Source organism: Chinchilla lanigera, unplaced genomic scaffold (genome assembly GCF_000276665.1).
Source record: "Chinchilla lanigera isolate Chin_1 unplaced genomic scaffold, ChiLan1.0 scaffold00069, whole genome shotgun sequence".
Classification (NCBI taxonomy): Eukaryota; Metazoa; Chordata; class Mammalia; order Rodentia; family Chinchillidae; genus Chinchilla; species Chinchilla lanigera.
Window position 1 is genome coordinate 6,565,132 of NW_004955470.1, and position 19,435 is coordinate 6,584,566.

At 47.2% G+C, this 19,435-nt stretch overlaps 2 long non-coding RNA genes and 1 pseudogene across 2 annotated transcripts; all 3 read left to right on the forward strand.

The window, feature by feature from the left end:
- Positions 1 to 1,142: 1,142 nt before the first annotated feature.
- LOC102016371 lies at positions 1,143 to 3,951 on the forward strand (annotated as a pseudogene).
- A 9,911-nt stretch (positions 3,952 to 13,862) lies between these two features.
- On the forward strand, positions 13,863 to 15,871 carry LOC102016694. The gene is made up of 3 exons (XR_263473.2): positions 13,863 to 14,521; positions 15,134 to 15,302; positions 15,845 to 15,871. It is a non-coding gene; the product is annotated as an uncharacterized LOC102016694 (long non-coding RNA).
- A 14-nt stretch (positions 15,872 to 15,885) lies between these two features.
- Positions 15,886 to 18,749, forward strand: LOC106150303. The gene is made up of 3 exons (XR_001237036.1): positions 15,886 to 15,920; positions 16,041 to 16,275; positions 18,262 to 18,749. It is a non-coding gene; the product is annotated as an uncharacterized LOC106150303 (long non-coding RNA).
- Positions 18,750 to 19,435: the final 686 nt, after the last annotated feature.

Genomic DNA, 19,435 nt, shown 5'->3' on the forward strand with positions numbered 1-19,435 from the left:
ATCGAGGATCCAGGCAACTGTCTGGCCGCGTGACTCAGAAAGCCCACCGTGTCTCCATCCTAAAATCAGGATTGTGCTTTGGAACCTGACCTGCTAGTGCCTGCAGGTTAGCTAATTCTGGGAGACAGCCCTACAGTTTTTACCATTATCTGCCTTCTGTTGCCTGTAGAGCACGTACTCTTGGACAAAAGTGATGGAACTTGGTTCTTAAGCACTGGGTATGTCTAATTCCACAGCAGAAACTAGTATTAGTCACTTTCCCATCACTGGGACGAAATACCCAACATTTAAAAGTGTAAAGATGGAGATTATGATTCAGGGGCTTCTGTCCGTGGTTGGCTGTCTCCCAGGCAATAGCATGGTGGGAGGGCATAGTGGAGGCTGCTTATCTCAAGGCAGCCAGGAAACGAGAGTGAAGGAAAGAGCCAAGGACAGAACATACCCTTCCAGGTCATACCCCCTGTGACCTACCTCCAACCTCCCAGATCCCACTTCCTGACTTCAGCTATGCAGTCACTCAGAACTCCACCTCTGAACATGCAAGACTTGGGTGACATTCTAAATCTAAACTCTTGTTAATGACCAGGGAAATGGACAAGAAATCTACCTGTAAGCTGTCCTCTGGTGCCTGGAGGGGAAGGATGTGGGGAAGGGTGTTAGGCACGTGCCAGGGTAACCCTTTCATAAGTGGTGGGGCTGGGGATTTAGCTCAGCGACACAGTGCCTGCCTGGCAAGTGCAAGGTCGTGAGTTCGAATTACGGTACCAGAAAAAAAATAAAATAAGTGATTGGTGACAGATGGTTCCAGAAAACTGGGGTCTTACGACAGGGAGAAATGAAATGGCTGAGTCTGTATCAAGCACCACTGACTGACATCCTTGCCTGTGAGAAGATAAGGGCTATTGGTGGATTGTACCCCACAGTGAGCCTCCATGCGCAGGCCTGGGTTGCTGATCAGCAGGGCCACTTCTTGTGCCCCGGAGGGACTTGAAAGCTGCGCAGGAAACAAAAAGAGGACAGGGCTATTAAAGGCTGCACTGTCACTAGTGTCTGAATTTTGTCATTCCTTCCAACTTTAATTCGGCTTTCTTATACAATGACCCCACATTTTGACAAAGCACTTTTCAAATATGACAGGCCAAATGTGTTACAACTGTGTCGCCTACTTTAGAAACACGCTCCCCAGGAAGGCGATTTTGTCCCAGTTCTGGAAACCCGCTGTCACTGGTGAATACAGCCTTCAGTCAGGTGTTTCCATCTGCCCTGCAGACAGGCTGGCCGACCTCAACCTACGCCCTGTTCCACCTTCAGCGCCACTTCCCAGGGGAGCTTGTGGAGAAGGTCAGTGGTTGTCAGCTGGGGGAGGACGGGAGGGTTGAGGCATGTGGGTGTGACACCAGACTTGATAACGGTGGAGATAGGACAGTGGGAATTTGTCAAACCCCATGGAGCTTTACAACACAGTGAATCTAATAAATTGAAACTTTAAAAAATTACTCTGGGAGCTGGGGGACCCGGGGATGGAATGCAGCATGTTACAGAGCAGTCAAACTGTATTGTAAATGTATGAAACACCCTGGCAGACAGAGGAGGTAGAAGAACAAGGAACCAACCAAAGCAGCTCCTGAAATGAGTGGAGCCTTCAAAGAGAAGGGCAAAGAAAGCATAAGTACTGTCTTCTAGCCGATAATGTTACTTCTCACGGGAGTACTGGTTAGGGTTACAACGCTGTTGCTCATGCACACTAAACTGAACAAGTAAAAAAGTTGCTAGGTGGTGAGAGCCAGATTTCTCACTGGGAGAGTGGGAGTTACAGATAAGCAAGGAGGCGAGAGGGATCCAGGGGGCACAGGTAAGAGTTGGAGATCTCAGAACTGACTCAGCTTTAGCATGCAGAAATATGTAAACAGTGTGTCCAGAGGTCCAGAGGTATCCACACACACTTCCTTGCTGTGTCAGTGGAGTGGGCCTTCAAAGCAATGACATCCTAGTAGCTGCCCCTCAGATCATGGTTACAATCCTCTTCTCCAAAGAAGGAACCAAGGCTCCTTGGAGAAATCCCTGATTCTGAAACTAGAATGGGAAATAGAGGTGGGCCTGGAGCATCTTGTGATGTCAGAAAGTATGGAAGCGCTCAATAGAAAACAAAAACCCCAAACCACAGTGCTGAGAGTGTGTCAGAGGGATCTAGAGTCAGTGACAGCTCTCCCGATGGCTGGAAGTGGAACAGTGTGAGCAACCCAGTAAATACAGAGTTGTAACTGAAGCATAACGTAAATACTCTTGAGTCCATGGTGAGGAAGAGATAACTGAGTAAGTGAGTGGAGAGAAGACTCCCACATAGGATTCCAAGTAACTTAGGTAGATTCTTGGCTAGTCAGAGATACCCCACTCTTGAATGGTAGGTTGCACGTATGACATTCTTCCAAATTATGCAATATGGAAAGGCAGGGGAGAGGGCAATTTTATAGTGCGCAAACCCAACAACTGTCTCAGCCAGGCGATCAAGGCCAAAGTCAACCACAAGTCACGCTGATAGTCTGGCCTCTGGATACAACATGAAAGTGATGTTCTGATCTTCCAAAACCCTAACTCAGGACAAAAATCGTCTGAACAATTCCTGCTGAGGAACATCCCACAACCTAGCCGTCCAGGACTCTTCAAATTGTTAAGGTCATCAAAACAAGGAAAGCCAGAGAAACGGCCACAGCAAAGACATGAAATGTGGAGTCCTGGATGGGATCCTAGAAGAAGAAGAGGACACCAGGCAAAAACAGAAGAACTCTGAACCGGATGGAGCTGATTATGCACCAGGAGTGACTCAGGAATTCTAAGCCGTGCAGCATGCTAATGGACCGCTTGTTTGTAGCGGAAACTGGCTGCTGTACTAGCTCCCTCATTTTTCAGAAAATCTAAAACTATATTAAAAAGTAAATTTATTTAAAAATAAAGTGGTTTGGCATGGAGGCAGCTGTATGTGTGACACCCCGAAGTCAGACTTTTCTTCACACGCCTGAGGCTGCCCCTGGGGCTGGCTCTGCAGCTGTCATCGGGCTACAAAAATGAATATATTGAATTACACTGCCAACGCTACGGGTATTGTTTGTATTATCATGAGAAAAAGAGAGAGAAGGAAAGTCAAGAGGCTCGTGAGCATTCAAAGAAGGCCAACAGTAAAATAAATGATCGGCCTGAAGGCTGAGCTCTACCGTGCTGAGAAAAAAACATGCAAAGGCTATCAAGATGCATGAAAAGAGAAACAGCAAACACAAGAACTGCAAAAAGACTGCAGTCCCTGCCCGCCTGCTGGACAGAGAGGGACAGTCTCGTGCACAAGTACTCTCCAGCACGATTAAACAAAAACCAAAAGAGAAGGCGGGACGATGGGAAGTCCCTTGCCCAAAGTTTGTGCCCAGGGAGAAACTTAAAGTTATGCGAACTGGAGAAGGCATGGGGGAGGATGGTCACTAAAGTCTCCTTTGTGGCTTTACAAGACAACCACCTAAATACGAAAGGTTCCTTAGGCCAATGGGCTTGCGGTTCAAGAAGGCCCATGTTACACATCCTGCCCTGAGAGCCACCTGTGAAAAAAAGTTCTCCATCACCATTGCATACAACTTTGAGTGTTATTACCAAAGGTACTGATTGAGGGGAGCAGGAGCGAGGTGGGCCTTGTGACACAGGAGGCAAGGTTGTTTGGGGTAAACACACCCGGGTAACCAACAGTCCTGAGAATGACGGACGGATCAGCACAGCCTTACTGGTTCCACAGACCCCTCCTACAACAGCTTCTTACAGTAGCTGAAGACCACAGGCCAATCTGGAAAATCATTACTATGAACACTACCGAACAACTCTCAGAGCTGTAGTCATCAGGAGAACTCTTTATTGAATTGTAAAAACATTAAAATGGCAAAAATATAATAATAATAATAATAAAGTGGTTCATGAATTGCACCAAAATGGAAATTGTAGTTTATTAAGAAAGGCTGTGCTCAGGTTTTGGCTGTTTGCTTGCTTGGTTGGTTGTTTTTTGCAGTGCTAGGGGTGGAAGCCAGTGCCCCTCAGAGGTCAGGCAGCCACTCTGTCCCCAAGCAATCCCCAGCCCCGGGGTTCCGGGCTCAGTTCCCGATTTTCCCGTGTCTGTAAGGAGGGGTCGGAATTAAAGGGCCACCTGGGTCTTATTTTGGTTCTGCGCAAAGGCAGGGGTTGAGCCAGGCTCTATCTAGGTGTAGGACTGACTGAAAGAAGATCCCAGGACGCAAGAGGGTGGGCTCTGAGAAGGGAGGCAGGGAAGCGGGAGGCCGATACGGGGTGAAGCGCTGAGGGCAGCCTTGGAGAGGTATCTGCCCCTGGACGCGAGCCGGGGCTCTGCATTCCCTGACGCTGGCCGGGCCAGGGCCGCTCCAGGGGAGTGAACTGCGGGGCGCTCCCGCACTGGGCTTGCGCAACAGCTGAGTCACGTGCCTGGGAGAGGACGAGGTGAGGAGGCCGCCAATGCTGCAGGAGCAATGTGGCTCCGAACAGCATGGGACGCAGCTCGGTTTTATGCATTTGAAAGACACGCTACTTAGATACATGCAAACGCAGATTTCTGTCATCTGTCCCTCTTGTGCATTCTAGAAAGGAAAGTAGAAGCAACATGAATTGGGTAAGGTGTTCCTGAGCTGTGCTGCTGCGTCCCACGTGGGGCCTTTCTTGCTAGTTTGGGTGCTGGTATCTTCTCGATCCTACCAGAAGGTGGCGCACGATGACCACGTGCTCAGAGTGGCTGCCCAGGAGGACAGACCTCAGAGGCGCCCTTGCCTGGCAGATACTAAAAACCGAGGAGAGGGTGAAATGGCATTGTTTCATCCCACCGTGGATAAAATGTGTCAGGCTTATCTTGACCATTCCAGGCTTTAATTTTGAAAGCGGACCATCAGTTTCCTAGAAAGAGCAAAGCTGTTACTGTCCCCTGAGTGTCTACTAAAGCGAATGCAGTCTTTCGCAGAAAAGTGGGACACCAGTACTTTTAGCTAAGTAACTCTCTTCAAGATGATTTGAAGAATTTAAGAGAAGTACACCATATCTATAATCAGTATGTATCGCCCTGTAGTGTATCTTTACCTGTCCACTATGTGACATAGTCCCAAGACCATAGTGACAGGAGTATGTCAAAGGGACTTGGGACCAATGGGCAGATTTCTCAATGGCCAAAACTGGAATAATTTGAGCAACACTATAAATACTGGATTATATCCTAGTGTACAGGTGTCATCTGTATATATTTGTATATGCACAAAAAATTGTATTCAGCAAAAAGCCATAGCTGGTAAATGAATCTTTTGCCTTTTATTTCTTTTTCTTTTTTCAAAATGCCTTATACATAATCTTATTTTCACACTGAGTTATTTTAGAACAAGTGTAAAAGGTCAGAAGATTGTCATAGATGCTTGAATATTCTGAGCCTTTTGCCTTTATTACCACATTTTGTTGTACCTGGGGTTTGGAGGACCTAGATGAGCAGTGCCTCACACACACACACACACACACACACACACACACACATGTCACACATAGACCTGTGGGCACACACGTGTGTATGTTATTTAACTGCTGTAACTAACCAAAGTCAAGTTGGATCTATCAGCTTTAGGTGACCTCCCTCTACCAACTCTGGGCCCCCCAAATTTCCTGATCCTAACCTGTTTTCCCTGTCCTACCTGGGGTGGGAAGTCCAGTGTACTTGCAATTATATGTCATAAACAATGTTTCCATTTCTTAGTGGAAATCCATGCCTCAGTTCTCAATTCGCACGCCGAGGTGCCCCAGCCCCTCCTGCGAGTCCCCAGGAGCAAACAGCCTAGGTTTTCAGGACAAACCCTGCATGCTCTCCCTGGTCCACGTAGCTGCATGAAGCTCCCAGCTTCAACATGCGCTTGTGCTGCCTCCCCTTCCATGACATCGCATCTTTCCAAGCCTGGGTTTCGGTAGTCACTGTGATAAAACCAGGAACAGCCGAACAGTCAGTGTGGACCAGGGAAAGGAGGGTCTTAGCCAATCAAATTTCAAGGTTGGAGAAACTGCCCGGTACCCCACAGGAGCTGGCATCTCATTACGAGTAATAAAGCAAGCAGCCTACTTTTCATCTGTTCTTTTTCAAACAGCTAAAATTTTTAAGAGGCAAAAGCTTGTGAAGTTGTTTGGCCATGACCACTTAATCAAGGAAATGCTGGGTATTTCTTTTGGCTCAGAACACAGTGGAAAACTACTGAGTCATGAGTCATGGAAGTTTAGGGACCTGTAAACTGAATAAGTCAGCGGTCTGGTTTGTAATCAAATCCGAAACTGTTGGATGACACTAATCCATCCCTGAGACTTGATTACCTCGGGGTCAGCTGCCGATGCTGTTGAGCACCTTAGGCTGAGGACTACACCCCGAAGCCTGGGGGTCTCCAAATAACCCTGAAAGGACCCATCTTCCTGAGCCAAAGAGTGTCACCTCTGTCCTTGCCTTTGCCTGCAGCACAGCATGGGCCACTCAGGGGATCACGAGCCTGATTTAACCTGCCTGGCCCCCAGTTCTCTCCTTCAGAATAAAGATCCAACACATATGATTGTGGTGAGAATTAAATGAGCTAAGATTTGTGGATTACAGTACTCAGAAGGATTTCTTGGTGTTTCACTGTTTTGCTGTTTCAGTAATAGTCATCATCATCATCATCATTATCATCACCGTTTTGAAAGCATTGAGGTTTTGTCATCAAGAAAGATTTGCAAGTTGAGATGAATTGCTTGGTCTAGTACTTGTGGTTCTCCACTGCACCTGACATGACCCAGAAACTCTTAAGGTAAGTTTGTGAGTTCAGTTTGGATGAGGACCTTAAATTATATCTTTTAATGTTCTCATTTAGGAGCTCCATATAGTTTTCTCCTCCTCCTCTTCCTCCCGCTCCTCCTCCTCTCCTCCCCCTCCTCCTCCTCTTCTCCTCCTCTTTTCCTCTCTTCCTCCTCCTCTTCTCCTCTCTTCCTCCTCCTCCTCTTCTCCCCCTCCTCTTCCTCCTCTTCTCCTCCTCCTCCTCCTCTTCTCTCTTCCTCCTCCTCCTGCTCTTCCTCTTCCTCCTCTTCTCCCCCTTCTCCTCCTCTTCTCCTCTCTTCTTCCTCTCTTCCTCCTCCTCTTCTCCTCTCTTCCTCCTCCTCTTCTCCTCCTCCTCTTTTCCTCTCTTCCTCCTCCTCTTCTCCTCTCTTCCTCCTCCTCCTCTTCTCCCCCTCCTCTTCCTCCTCTTCTCCTCCTCCTCCTCCTCCTCTTCTTCTTCATCCTCCTGCTCCTCCTCCTCCTCCTTCTTCTCTTCTCCTCTCTTCCTCCTCTTCTCCTCCTCCTCTTCTCCTCTCCTCCTCCTCCTCTTCTCTCTTCCTCCTCCTCCTCTTCTCCCCCTCCTCTTCCTCCTTCTCCTCTTCTCCCATACTACCATGCCACAATGCTTCTTCTATATTCTGGGTTTTTCCTATGCTCTTTCATCTTTTCCCAGTGTGTTAAGAGCTGCTACCCATCTCTCAGTCATCTTTAACTTCCTTGGTGCCCTGGAGGAGGCTTTGCAGCACAAAGCACGTGAGTCCTTTGTGTCCTCACCTGTGACATTTGTCACTTTCTAAGACAACTCCTGTCCACACAGATGAAATCTGGGTTGCTTTGCTGGTTTTGCATTGATTTTTCTTTGTCTGAAGCCTCTACCGCATCATGGTGTACTGGGTTATCTTGGACTATCCACCCATGTGAGCAGATTCAAATTCTAAATTCTTAGCGCGGCACAACACAGAAAGAGGTGCAGTTGAAGCAGTGTCAGGCCTACTGATAGGCTGGGTAGCATTTGGTCCTTCCTTTGACATTCGGGGACTCCAAGATGCGAATACCTCTAGGATGGTATACTGACCCTAGAGGCCTGTGCCCACATTCTGAGACCAGGAATTGGGGCACTGGGGTTCCAGGCACGCTCTCTAGATTTCATGCTCTTTGAGTATGTGGAGGAAGAACAGAGTCACGTGTGGGATGTGAGGCGGAAGAAAAGCTCTTGAACCTGAGCACTCCCTGCTCGGCGTCCTGCTCCACCCTTCCTAACGTGTCCCCCAGATCCTGCCGCCTGTGTTCTGTCCAGCATTTTCTGGGCTTCAGGGAGTCTTGGAAAAGGAACCTTTAGAGTCAGAGCTTCGTGTCTCTGATTCAATCAGTAACAATGGATGGGGAGGGCAGAGTCCCTAGGAAATGTTGTCTGGAGAAAATGGTCTCTGTGACTTCTTCCATGGTTTTTGGTTTTTGTTTGCTTGTTTGTTTGTTTGTTTGTTTTGTCTCATTGAGTCAGGGTCTCACTATGCAGCTCAGGCTGACAGTGAGCTCACTTTGTAGCCCAGGCTGGTCTTGAACTCGCAATGATCCTCCTGCCTCAGCTTCCTGAGTGCTGGGATTACAGGCGTGTGCCACCATACCCAGCTCTGTGGCTTCTTCTAAATAGACACACTTGCTCCCAGGACCCTCTCAGGGTCCACTTGTATTGGGAACCTGCCATCGTTCTGACAGTACACCCAATAAGCACATGATGTAAAGAAATAAAAGAGAGCTACAGTTGACATCTGGATGTAACCCCACAGTCCTGCGCACTCAGAGGTGACTGGATTGGGAGGTGCGACAGCGGCTTGGTGTTGGGAGGGGGCCTGGGTGGAAGAGGCTGGTCACCGGCAGCATCACCTGGAAGGCTGCATCCCCCTCGCGGATCCTTCCTGGCCGCCATGAGGTGAGCCGCTGTCCTCCGCCCAGACCCTTCCACCATGCGGCTCTGACCTGGAACCAGCTGACTGTGGACTTCAACTTCTCAAAGATCTGTGAGCCAGAATAAACCTGTCCTCTTTTAAGTTGTGGGTGTCAGGTATGATGTTCCAGCAACAAGAAAGTGATGAAGACAAGGAGCAAGGGAGGAAGGGAGAGAGGAAGGGAAAGAAGGAAGAATGGGAGGGAGGACAGAATCGCTGTCTGGGGCCTTGTGCTGCCGTTATTTGTAAGGTAATGAGTCTGTTGGTTTTGGTTTGTTTTTTCTTTTTTGTTTTTGTTTTTTCTTTTTTGGTATGAGGAATCAAATTCAGGACCTTCTGCCCGCTGGGAAGGTGCTGTGCCACTGAGCTACATCCCCAACCCCAGCCTGTCTGGTTTCCTCTGCAAATAGAGTAGTAGGTAGTAAAAAGCCAGGTCACTTTAAGTCAGGCCTTTATGTGTTTGAAAAAGATCAACCAGAGGTAAGGTTTTGTTCATTTTTGATTGATACCTAGAGTAGAGGAGACCTTTATGGGAAATTTTGCATGAATTCATGGCATCCCAATTGGCTCCAGGAAAGACTTCTACATGGCAAAAGTAGAGTTAGGAGAATGGGTTTTGCTCTAAGGTTTTGCACAAAGCTTTACCCTTTATTCATCAGGGTGAGCTAGTGGGTACACATAAATGTTTAAGGAAGCAGAGAAATCCAGCCCCAAAGAGCTCCTAAAGACCTATGAAGGCCATGATCACACCGTGGCCTCTTTTAGAGACAGCAGTCCTGCTGAGGAAGCGCGCAGAGTGCGGGGGACTCCATGTGTACCTGGAGAAAATGACTGTGAAGCGGGCTTGCAGGTGGAGAGACAATCTCTGTCTGAATGTGCGGCTGCAAAGATGTAAATTCCCCCCGCCTGGGGCTTGCAAGAAATCAGGTCAGGACCAGAAGTCGTTGTGAGACTGGTCTGAAAGACGCATAATGAACTTACCCTTTCCTAGGGAGACAGGACATTTGTGTCTGATTTTTCTTAAGGTATGCAAAATAGGTGGCTTTCCCTAGAGCCTCCAATCACAAGACAAGACAGAAAGAGGCAAAGGATGCTGAGTGGATGCCAGAGGCCACAGCGGGAGTCGGAGCACAAAGCTTTGATCAGAAAGATTAGAGTGGAAGCAAAATACCTCCTAGGTGGCTTAGGAGCACACATTCTGGAGCCCTATGATCTCAGTGTGAATGCTATCTTTGCTAGTTGGTAGCTGTGTGACCTTGGGCAAGTTACTTAACTTTTCTGAGCCTTGGTCTCCTCAACTGTACAGTCTAGACTGGGCTGTTATAGTAAAACATTGCGGAACAGGGTCTCACACGCGACAAGAACAAGTGAAATCACACATCTGACCTGGACTTCTGGTTACTCATGGTGCCCGGATGCCTGGCATGGACCTGGTGGCATGAACAACCACCCTTCATTATGCTGATGCATTCCATGGATCAAGATGCGTCCAGCACACAAGGCTTGTCTTTGCTCCATAATGTCTGGAGCCTCAGCCAGGAAGTCCCAGAAGCCTGGCGGGGACGAAGGTGGCGGGGGCTCTGTCATTTCACACCTGGCCTGTCTGGGGCTCGAGGGCAGCGAACACTGCAGGCTGGAACCCGCTGTACCAGCCTCCCTCCGGGCTCTGAGTCTGTGTGTCGTGGCAGCTTGGCTGTGAGAGGGGGTCCTAAGAACAAGTCAGGGATGAGAGCCCAGCCCCTGGCAGCCTGGCCTGCACATCCCAGAGCACGACCCCCACAGCATGCTGGGGTTTAAGCTGTCCCAAGTCAGCTGGGATCCCCAGAGAAAAGACATAGACCCACTCTCACCCTGCTCACTCTCTGAGAAGTGCTGCTCTGGGGCTTATCCCGGGTTAACTTGCTTTTGCAGTGCTAGGGATTAAGCTCAGGACCTTCACACTGAGGTAACCCCCAGCCCATTTTTTAGTGTTTATTTTGAGACAGGGCTTCATTAAGTTGCTAAGTTGCCCAGGCTGAGCTTGAACTTGCAATCCTCCTGCCTCAGCCTCCTAGAATGCTGGGATCGCAGGCGTGCACCATCACACCCTGCTCCAGGTTGACATTTTGCCCCTGTTTGCTGAAGGGCCATGCTGCAGGACTTTGCAGTGACTTCCAAAGCCCACCAAGCCGGGATCAGAGCCCCATCCTCTGCCCACGTCAGCTACAAACACACAGTTACCTGGACGCAGTGCCGCACTGCTATTCTTAGCACACGGAGGTTGCCTGTGCTCCACTGTTTTAATTACAGGCTGTTATTTCATCTAAAAAAAAAATCAGTACAGGATTAAGGGCACTGTCATTTTAAAAGCCAAACTCCTGGCCTAAATCTCATCCGTGAATCAGAGGACAAATGTTCCCATTGTGCTGGTTAAAAATAGGAGCAATGGAAAAAGTGACAGAATGAGATGAATGCCATTAAAGTGTAATTACATTTACTGTAAATGGGAGCCTTGGGAAGGATCTATTCTCGGCAGGGACACTCAATCGGAGCCCGTGACATGGAAAACCCAATGCATCCACTGCCGATGCTTCTGCACTGTGAATTCTCAGAGCTGGGACAGATTGCTCCGGGTGTCCACTGGCTTTATTTCAGGTATTTGAAAAAAAAAGTGTCACTCCAAAGGAAAATGAGGACCGCACACCTCACCCTGAATCTCAGATGGGGCTTCTCTCTGGCTGTCATGAGACAGTATCACCCAGGGTCCCTGCGGGCAGCCTCGGCCACCAAGTATGGTAGCTGGGTTGACATATAGGAAAGGTAGGGATTCTTTTCTTTTAATGAAAATAGCTTGTGCACTTCTAATTTTAAAACAGCACATTCTTGTCATGTAAATGTCTAAAAAGAAATACAAAAAGGTCATCATGGTCCTAAATCCAGCCACCAGCAGATCAAGCAATAGCATTTTGGTGAGCACCTTTTCAAACAGCAGTCTTCATGTGGGTTTAGAGATAATGCTAACATTTTTGCTGCTGCTCAAGCTGCTAATAAAATGTAGAGTTACATCATTATGCCTCAGACCCAAGGTAAACTAGTAGTAGGGGACCCCTATGCTATTATTTAATCAGGTAAACTTTTGGCTTCTAACTAAAAATGACTCTTAGTTTATAGAAAACAAATTATTACACACACACACACACACACACACACACACCAGGCTTTGGTGAACACATTGCAATTTGACAACCTTGGTCGCTTGCCTTCTTAGACTAGATCCCTGGAAGTGAGGTTGCAGGTTAAGAGATAAATGCATTTCACATTTTTACTAAATAATTATTGTGGCCAAATTTCCTTCTGGAAATGTATGACTTCAACACTCCCATGGACCCCTTTGTCAGCATTAAGTATCAGAAATCTTTAATTCTTTGCCCTTTCAGCACACAAGTTGAATTTAATTTTCGTGTTACAGATCTTATGCAGGGTTTTGTGCATGCTAGGCAAGCACTATACCCATGGGTTGTACTCCCAGCCCTGATTTTTATGTCTTTTGAAGAATTACATGTTCTTTGGCTATATTTTCATTCCTTTATTTTTATTGGTTTATAACTGTTCTTTATATGTTAAGGATACCGTCACTGTGCCATGTACTTACTGTTATTTTTATCAGGGTGTCTTTGTTTTGAACTAGTTTGCTTTTATTGTGTTCATTTTATTTTTGCTATATAAAAGTGTTACAGCGTTAAATGCTTCTGTGTTTTCCTCTACAGCTTCTGGTAATACTCAAGGTATGATGATTGGGATTAAAGATTTTTTAAAAATGTTTTTGGTGGTGCAAAAGCATACCCGTAGGACTGTGCTGCCTTTCATTACAGTGGTCAGAGATATTTGGGGCTGTATTATAAAATGGCCTTTGTGTTAGAAGACTTGGCCCAACTGTAGGCGCAGGTAACAGTTCCGCTCACACTGAAGGTAGGCGAGGCTGTGATGCTCCATAGGTTAATTTCCAACTGATAACGGGTTTATCAAGACATCACTATAGCATCAGTCAAAGAGCACCAAGTCATAGCACTTACACAGGCTCGGGTGATAAGCGTCAGGTTTTTTCCTGGTGTTTTAATGTTTTCCATTTGCTTGGTTATAATTTCAATCCGAGAAATCAGCTCCATTTCGCTTCCTGATGGTTTCTTCCAGACAAGGAGATGGCGGGACAAACCATGGGCAGGACTGGGCCCGGAGCACTCACTCTCCCCGGCCCTTTCTCTGCAGACCTAGAAAAATAAAGGGCTCCTGCTTGGCCTCCAGTACAAACTTCCCAGGAATGTTTGCTGAAACTAGGAATAAAGTTGGGGCGACGCCTTGAAGCTAGAAGCGCGGGTCTCCTTACAGGGAACAACAAGCAGGATTTAGGCGATGCTTTCGTGTGGAGGCCGCCTGGATGGCTCTCCCTGAAAGAAGAGTGTGTATCTCCATTTTGGCTGAACCAGGCCCTATTTCCATGTGTTGATGTGTACAGAGCTGACTAGGACTTCTCCTTATCCCTTCAATTAGCTTTAAGCAATGCGAATCGGTCTAGTTCAGGTGCTGATGCATAGCCTTTGAAGCAAAGATGACAGGGCAGTGCTGCCCCACCCCCATAGCTCCCAGAAAACATGTGTGAGCCAGGCAGGGTGGAGAGCTGTGCTCCACGCTGTGGGCTGGGATGGAGCCTCGAGTAAGAAGCTATGACTTCCCAGGGCTTGAAAGATTACACATCAGAGCTGAAGCACCGACCCCAAAACATTACATACTACCTCAGGTGTGTTATGCAGATGACTCTTTCCTCAGATCCTTCTCTCTGCGTATGGCAGAGGTGATTTCAGGCCTCCTACCTAGCCCAGCTCACAGCACTCACCTATGTCCTGCCATTCTCACAGTCACTCATTATCAAGCCGTCCCCTTCACAAATTAATAAAACCCCGGTTCGGCCCTGGGTTGAGGCCCTTGTTCTGCTTGGCCATCCTCCTAGCCGGACTTAAGACCCCCTTGGCTCCCCACCATTTTAGATATATAACTATTTATGCTGTGGATTCACTGGGAGTGGTAGATTGGAATTAACTCGCTAGAATTCCAATAACTGTTCATGGGATTACAAATGTAAACTCCCTGGACGGGCCGAGGACCAGGAAGGGCTCTCTAAAGTTTCGAGTGATCACCTGGTTTCTACTTCTTGGACACTACGCTTCTCTTTGCAGATTCCACGACCTATGGCTGCTAAGTTTCCCCTCCTTCTTCCCAGGATGGCGGGTGAATGCTGTCTTGGGGGCGGCGCTCAGCGGTGGGCGCTTCTGGCCCATACGCTCCTGGAGGGCAGGCCTTGACCTCTCACCTCCGGGTCCGCTATACTCACTGTCCCTGGCACCTAGCTGGGGCTCAGGCCTTTGCTGGAACAGTATTTACTGTTCCTATGGCTGGTAGTTCAGAGTTCGCAAAGGATATTAGTCTCCACTAGGTGTCATGATGAGTCAAGTAACATTTGGAAATCTTGCTTTTACTATATTCATTTTCACGCATGCATTCTATGTCTCACTGGGCACCTGTTGAGGGTCTGCTCGTGCCAAGCCATGCTGGCCCTAGGGTCTCATCTTGGCTGAGTTACCAGGTCTGGAGAGGAAGAAGCTGCAGTGGGTGTGGAGACAGACAGGCCACGAAGGCACAGGACAGAGGGACAGGTTACGCCAGAGGACACAGCCATGGCTCCTCGAGAGAGGCACCTTCTAAGGTGAGCTTGAAAGACAAGGGCAAGAAACAAATTCGGTTCAAACTCTCTCCAAGGGGGTTCAGGACAGGACAGCAGCCTGGAAGCTGGTCAGGATTTGTGTTTTGGTTGAAGACTGAGCTTTAAAATCCACGGGGAGATAGAACTTTTGCAACAGGGAAGGGGACCAAGAGATGAAGGGAGGGGGATGCAGACAGCACAAAAATGTATGCTGTCCGGGCACCGATACCCCACGAGGAGCATAAGCACTGCCTAGTGCAAACAGGGATGCATAAAAATAAAAATATAAAACAAATAAAGAGCCAAAGAGTAGTAAAAAACCTACATGGCAAAAATAAATTGTCAGGAAGCCTTGGGAGACATTTGTATGTCTTTTCAAGAATTCTTATTCTTACAGCTTTATTGAAGCCTCTCTTTTTATTGATATGCAACTATTCTTTGCATATGAAGGACACTAGCACTTTGTCATGTTTTACACTTTTTCTTTGTTTTGAACTTGTTTTTGTTTTGTTTTATTTTTGTAAGTTTCTTTACTCGCCTAAGCAAGAAACCTTTACTTTTTTTCTATAACTGTACAATATTAACACTAACCTTGGCATTGACTGCACTTTGAAGTTTAGATTCCTAGGTTTTCAGACCACCTCTAAGAATACGAGTTTACCTCCCTGGGCCCTGGCCATGTGGGAATGCTGGGTTTGGAGCGGGCCTGAGTTGGTCTATGCAGGGAGGAGCCTGGAGGCCAGTGCTGACCTAGACCACCATCCTGGACATGTGCTGAGACCAGGTAACCTTTCATGGGGCTCACCTGGGGGCCTGGCCAGGCCAGGGCTGGATACTGTGAAACACGGAAGCAAGGAATAGCTCAGTGGCACAGAAGGCCTTGGGCTTGGGCTTGGGCCTGATCCTCCCCTGTTCGTGGGAGAGGGGGTCCCCAGAAAGGCCCACCTCCCTCAAGGTACACCACAAGCACCTGAGGCAGCCCCTGCCCAGGAGCCCTGGGTGTCTGAGTTCCTTAGGGGAGACCCCACAGTTTTTCCCAACTGGAACCTGGTTGGTAGCTTTTTAATGTGGTAAAATACACATGACATAAAATCTAACACTGCAGCCTTGTTACGGACTGTATCTGAATGTCCCCCCAAAGCCCCATGCGGTCATGGATCAGGCTTCTAGAGTTATGACTAATTCACTGTCAAATGCTGGGATTATGGGTGTGAGTGCTACACCTGCCCTGGTGCGAATAGTTTGCATACAATGTAAGGGAGGGAAGGAGGCTGCTTGCCACTGCTCCTGCCCTTTCACTCTTGTTGCTTTTGTTGTCTTCCGCAGCCATCCAATGTTGCCCTCTGCCGTGTGTCACTCTGCCTTGGAGCCAACCAAATATGGACTGAAACCTCCACAAACTGTGAGCTAAATAAACCTTTCCCTCCTTAATTTTGGGTGTCGGGTATTTTGTCTCAGCAACGAGAGAAAAGTAACCAAGACAAGCCTTTTAACATAATTCATCACCACTGCCCCTCTCCAGAGCTTTTTCATCTTCTCCAACTGCTCCTCTTTCCCCACTGAACACAACTCCACATCCTCGTCTTCCCAGCCTCTGACAACCGCGCTTCTCGTCTCTGTGGATCTGACGACTCCAAGCATCACCACGCTCTGCTTCACGATTAGATTTCTGCTGAGAAAAGTGCGGGTAGATGATTCAGCATGGTCTGAATGTCACAGAGTGTGCTTTGTGCATTAAATGGCTACAATGTCACTAGGTAATAAGATCTTCTGGGGTCACTGTCCTATATGGTCCACTGTTGCCCAAAGCATCATTATGCAGAGCACCACTCCCTCATATAAGTAGAAACATAGCGTTTGTTCTGTGATTGGCATATTTCACTTAGCAGAATGACTTCAATCATATCCATGTTGTAGCATGTGTTAGAATTTCCTTCCTTTTTTGCAAGGGAGAATAAAATTTTGTTATGTTTATTATACTACACTGAACTTATCCACTGATTCATTGTCTCCTTCTACCTGCTAGCCATTGTGAATAATGCTACTATGAGCACGCATGTAGAAATACCTGTTGAAGTCCCTGTCTTCAGGTCTCTGGGAGATACAGTCAGAGAATACAAAATTGTTGTAGTGTATGATAATTCTGTGGTTAAGTTTTGGGTGGTAGCTGAGGAACTGCCAGACCATTTCCCACTGGAGCCATACTCTACTTCCTTCCTACCAGTAATGTAAAGAGCTCTAACTTACCCACATTCTTGCCAACACTCCTTGTTTTCTCTTATGTATGTAACTATTTCAGAGGCCTTCAGCTTTCAACCATTGCTCCCAGCTGTGAGATCCAAAACTCTGTGGACTACATCTGATCTTTGCTCTTCCAGAAAGCCACACAGGAACTATTGGAAAATGCTCATGAGGTCCGTGGTCTGCTGGAGCCTGGGTGGAGATAGCCCACAGACTCACATGAACCCATAGCTTTTATTCCTGGACACTTTACTTAGAGCTTTGCAAAGTTAGCATGTTACGCCAATGTCCTGGAACATACCGGCCCGTGCAGAGCTGCACCAACTCAGATGCCCAGGCCTTTTAAACTGGAGCTGCTGTGAGACCAGCTAACTCCCAGACCCATCTGATACCATTTGATTCCTCTCCTCTTAATCTAAGTAGTATTTGACACCTGCAGAGATGTATCTGTAACATCATATAAGAAGGGACATAGGGGTAAAATCAAAGCTCGTGAACCTCCACCCACATCAAACGAGAACACTGTCAGTGTGTTTGAAACTCCCCACATGCTCCTCCCTACCCCACCCCAGAAGTAATTGTTCTCCTAAATATGATTTCTCTTTTTGTCTCTTTGGTCACTTAAAAATAGCTCATTAAAATCACTCACTTAGAAAATACCATATGTTTATGTGTAGCTAAATATATCATGCCATTTTGCTTGATTGAGCTCTAAAACTTCTGCAACTTTTTCCTCCCTAAACTTTGTTTCTAAGCTTATCTGTGCGTGTGTGTGTGTGTGTGTGTGTGTGTGTGTGTGTGTGTGTTTGTACCAGGAATCAAACTCAGGACCTTGTGCTTGCCAGGCAGGCACTTATGCCACTGAGCTATACCCCCAGTCATCCATGTTAGTTTTTTTCCGACTCCTCCCAGTGGTTTTGTGTGGCTATCATTCATTTATTTTCTACAGTAGTATTCCTCTAATATGTCTACTGTCATTTGCCCATTTTTTAAAAACTGATGGACATTTCGGCTACTCCTATGTGGGCTTTTGCAAACAGTGCTGCAGCTATGTGCAATCACAACCTTTAGCTCCTGACACCTGGCTCTAAACTCCAAGCTCTCAGAAGATAGATATTTACCATTGACTCAACCTGGAGAGATGACGCCTACATTCACTTTTCAGTTTTCAACAAAAATGAAACCTCTTTTGTAGCAAAGATACCAGATTCAGTACACACTGGGTTTTGTGTAGTGATGTGACTCACTTGGAGGGGTTGAATCCCAGAGCCCCCAGCTGGTCAGGCACAGGGGGGCCAGGCTTCCTCCTCCCCAGAAATTGTTTTACTCAACTCCCTCCCTCACGGGGGTCAAGTTTCCCAAGCGAACTCTTTTTTCAGGAAATTCAGAAAGAAAGAAAAGAATTTCCTCTTGTTTTGCTCGGGGTGATGGGACTTTGAGGTCACCATATGGTCTCGAATCTTCTTTCACCCAAATTGTTTTGTCCTTGTCCACCTAAACAGCTGGGCATCTTCTGTGTAGACCCCGGCCTTCTAGAAATGACCTCCAGGGTGCCCAACCTGAATCTGCATGGCGCTCTGCCTCTCTTCCTGAGTAAGTCGTGTTTATCCTCTGGACCTCCGTTTCCCCACAGCAGAGAAGACCTTAAGATGACCCTTCCAGGGGACCAGCAGCACAGGGACAATGACCACCAGAGGCTCTGGGAAGCCCTGGGCCGAGCAGTTGGGAACACATGTTGCATTTCCAGCCTGCAGCGTCAAGGAACACAGTCCAGCCAACAGGCAAATTCTGCCAACAAGTGTTCCTCCATTAATTGATTTCTTTAACATGAACATTCTCATTACAAAAAGAAGAAAAGCTCTTCAGCCCAAGGACATGTTCAGAGTTGTTGAAAGTGGATGGTGAATGTGAGGCCAGTTGATTACTCATCTTACTTCTTTGTGAATTTGAAATGTTTTCTAACAACAAAATAAATTCGAAGGTATTGGCTCAAAACAAAAGAAAAATTCATCTGAAATTAGCCAGTTCTTTTTATTTATTTTTATATTAAACTCAATAAAAATCAAATCATTTTGCATTTTTACAAAGTTATTTTATACAAATGCTGTTTGCTATAATGATTTCTCTAAATCTAGCCTTATGTGTGTAGGGTGGGGAGCCTCCGGAATGATATTCACAACATATTTCTTGATATATTAGATGGATGCGGTCTAGCACCAAGTTTTCTTCGTTTCTTCTCCCATTACTGAGGAGTTCACAGTTCATCAAGAACTCTCAGAACTTTTTTTGGCTGAATGTGGAAGCTTGGCCATCATGAAATACATATGCAGGGGGCTGGGGTAGAACTCAGCAGGAGAACACGTGTCCGCATTCACAAACAGCACCTCAAGAAAAACAAAAAGCAAAAACAAAAGAGTAGGAATATGGAGAGGGCTTTCAGAGGGCCTCTGCTGCCCATGTTGTCGGAGCAGGACACGCCGCATGCATCTGCGTGCCCCCCGCTGGCAATACTGCAGCATCTGATGCGGATGCTTTGCTGTGCCCCTTTACCATGGCAACGTCTCCGGCAGTCCCTGGTGTGGGAGGACTTGGTGGCTCCGCACTGCCGTTGTCACGACTGAGCCCCTCACTCTGCGAGCGCACATGGGAAGAGCACACCCCAGCCTTTCACTGACT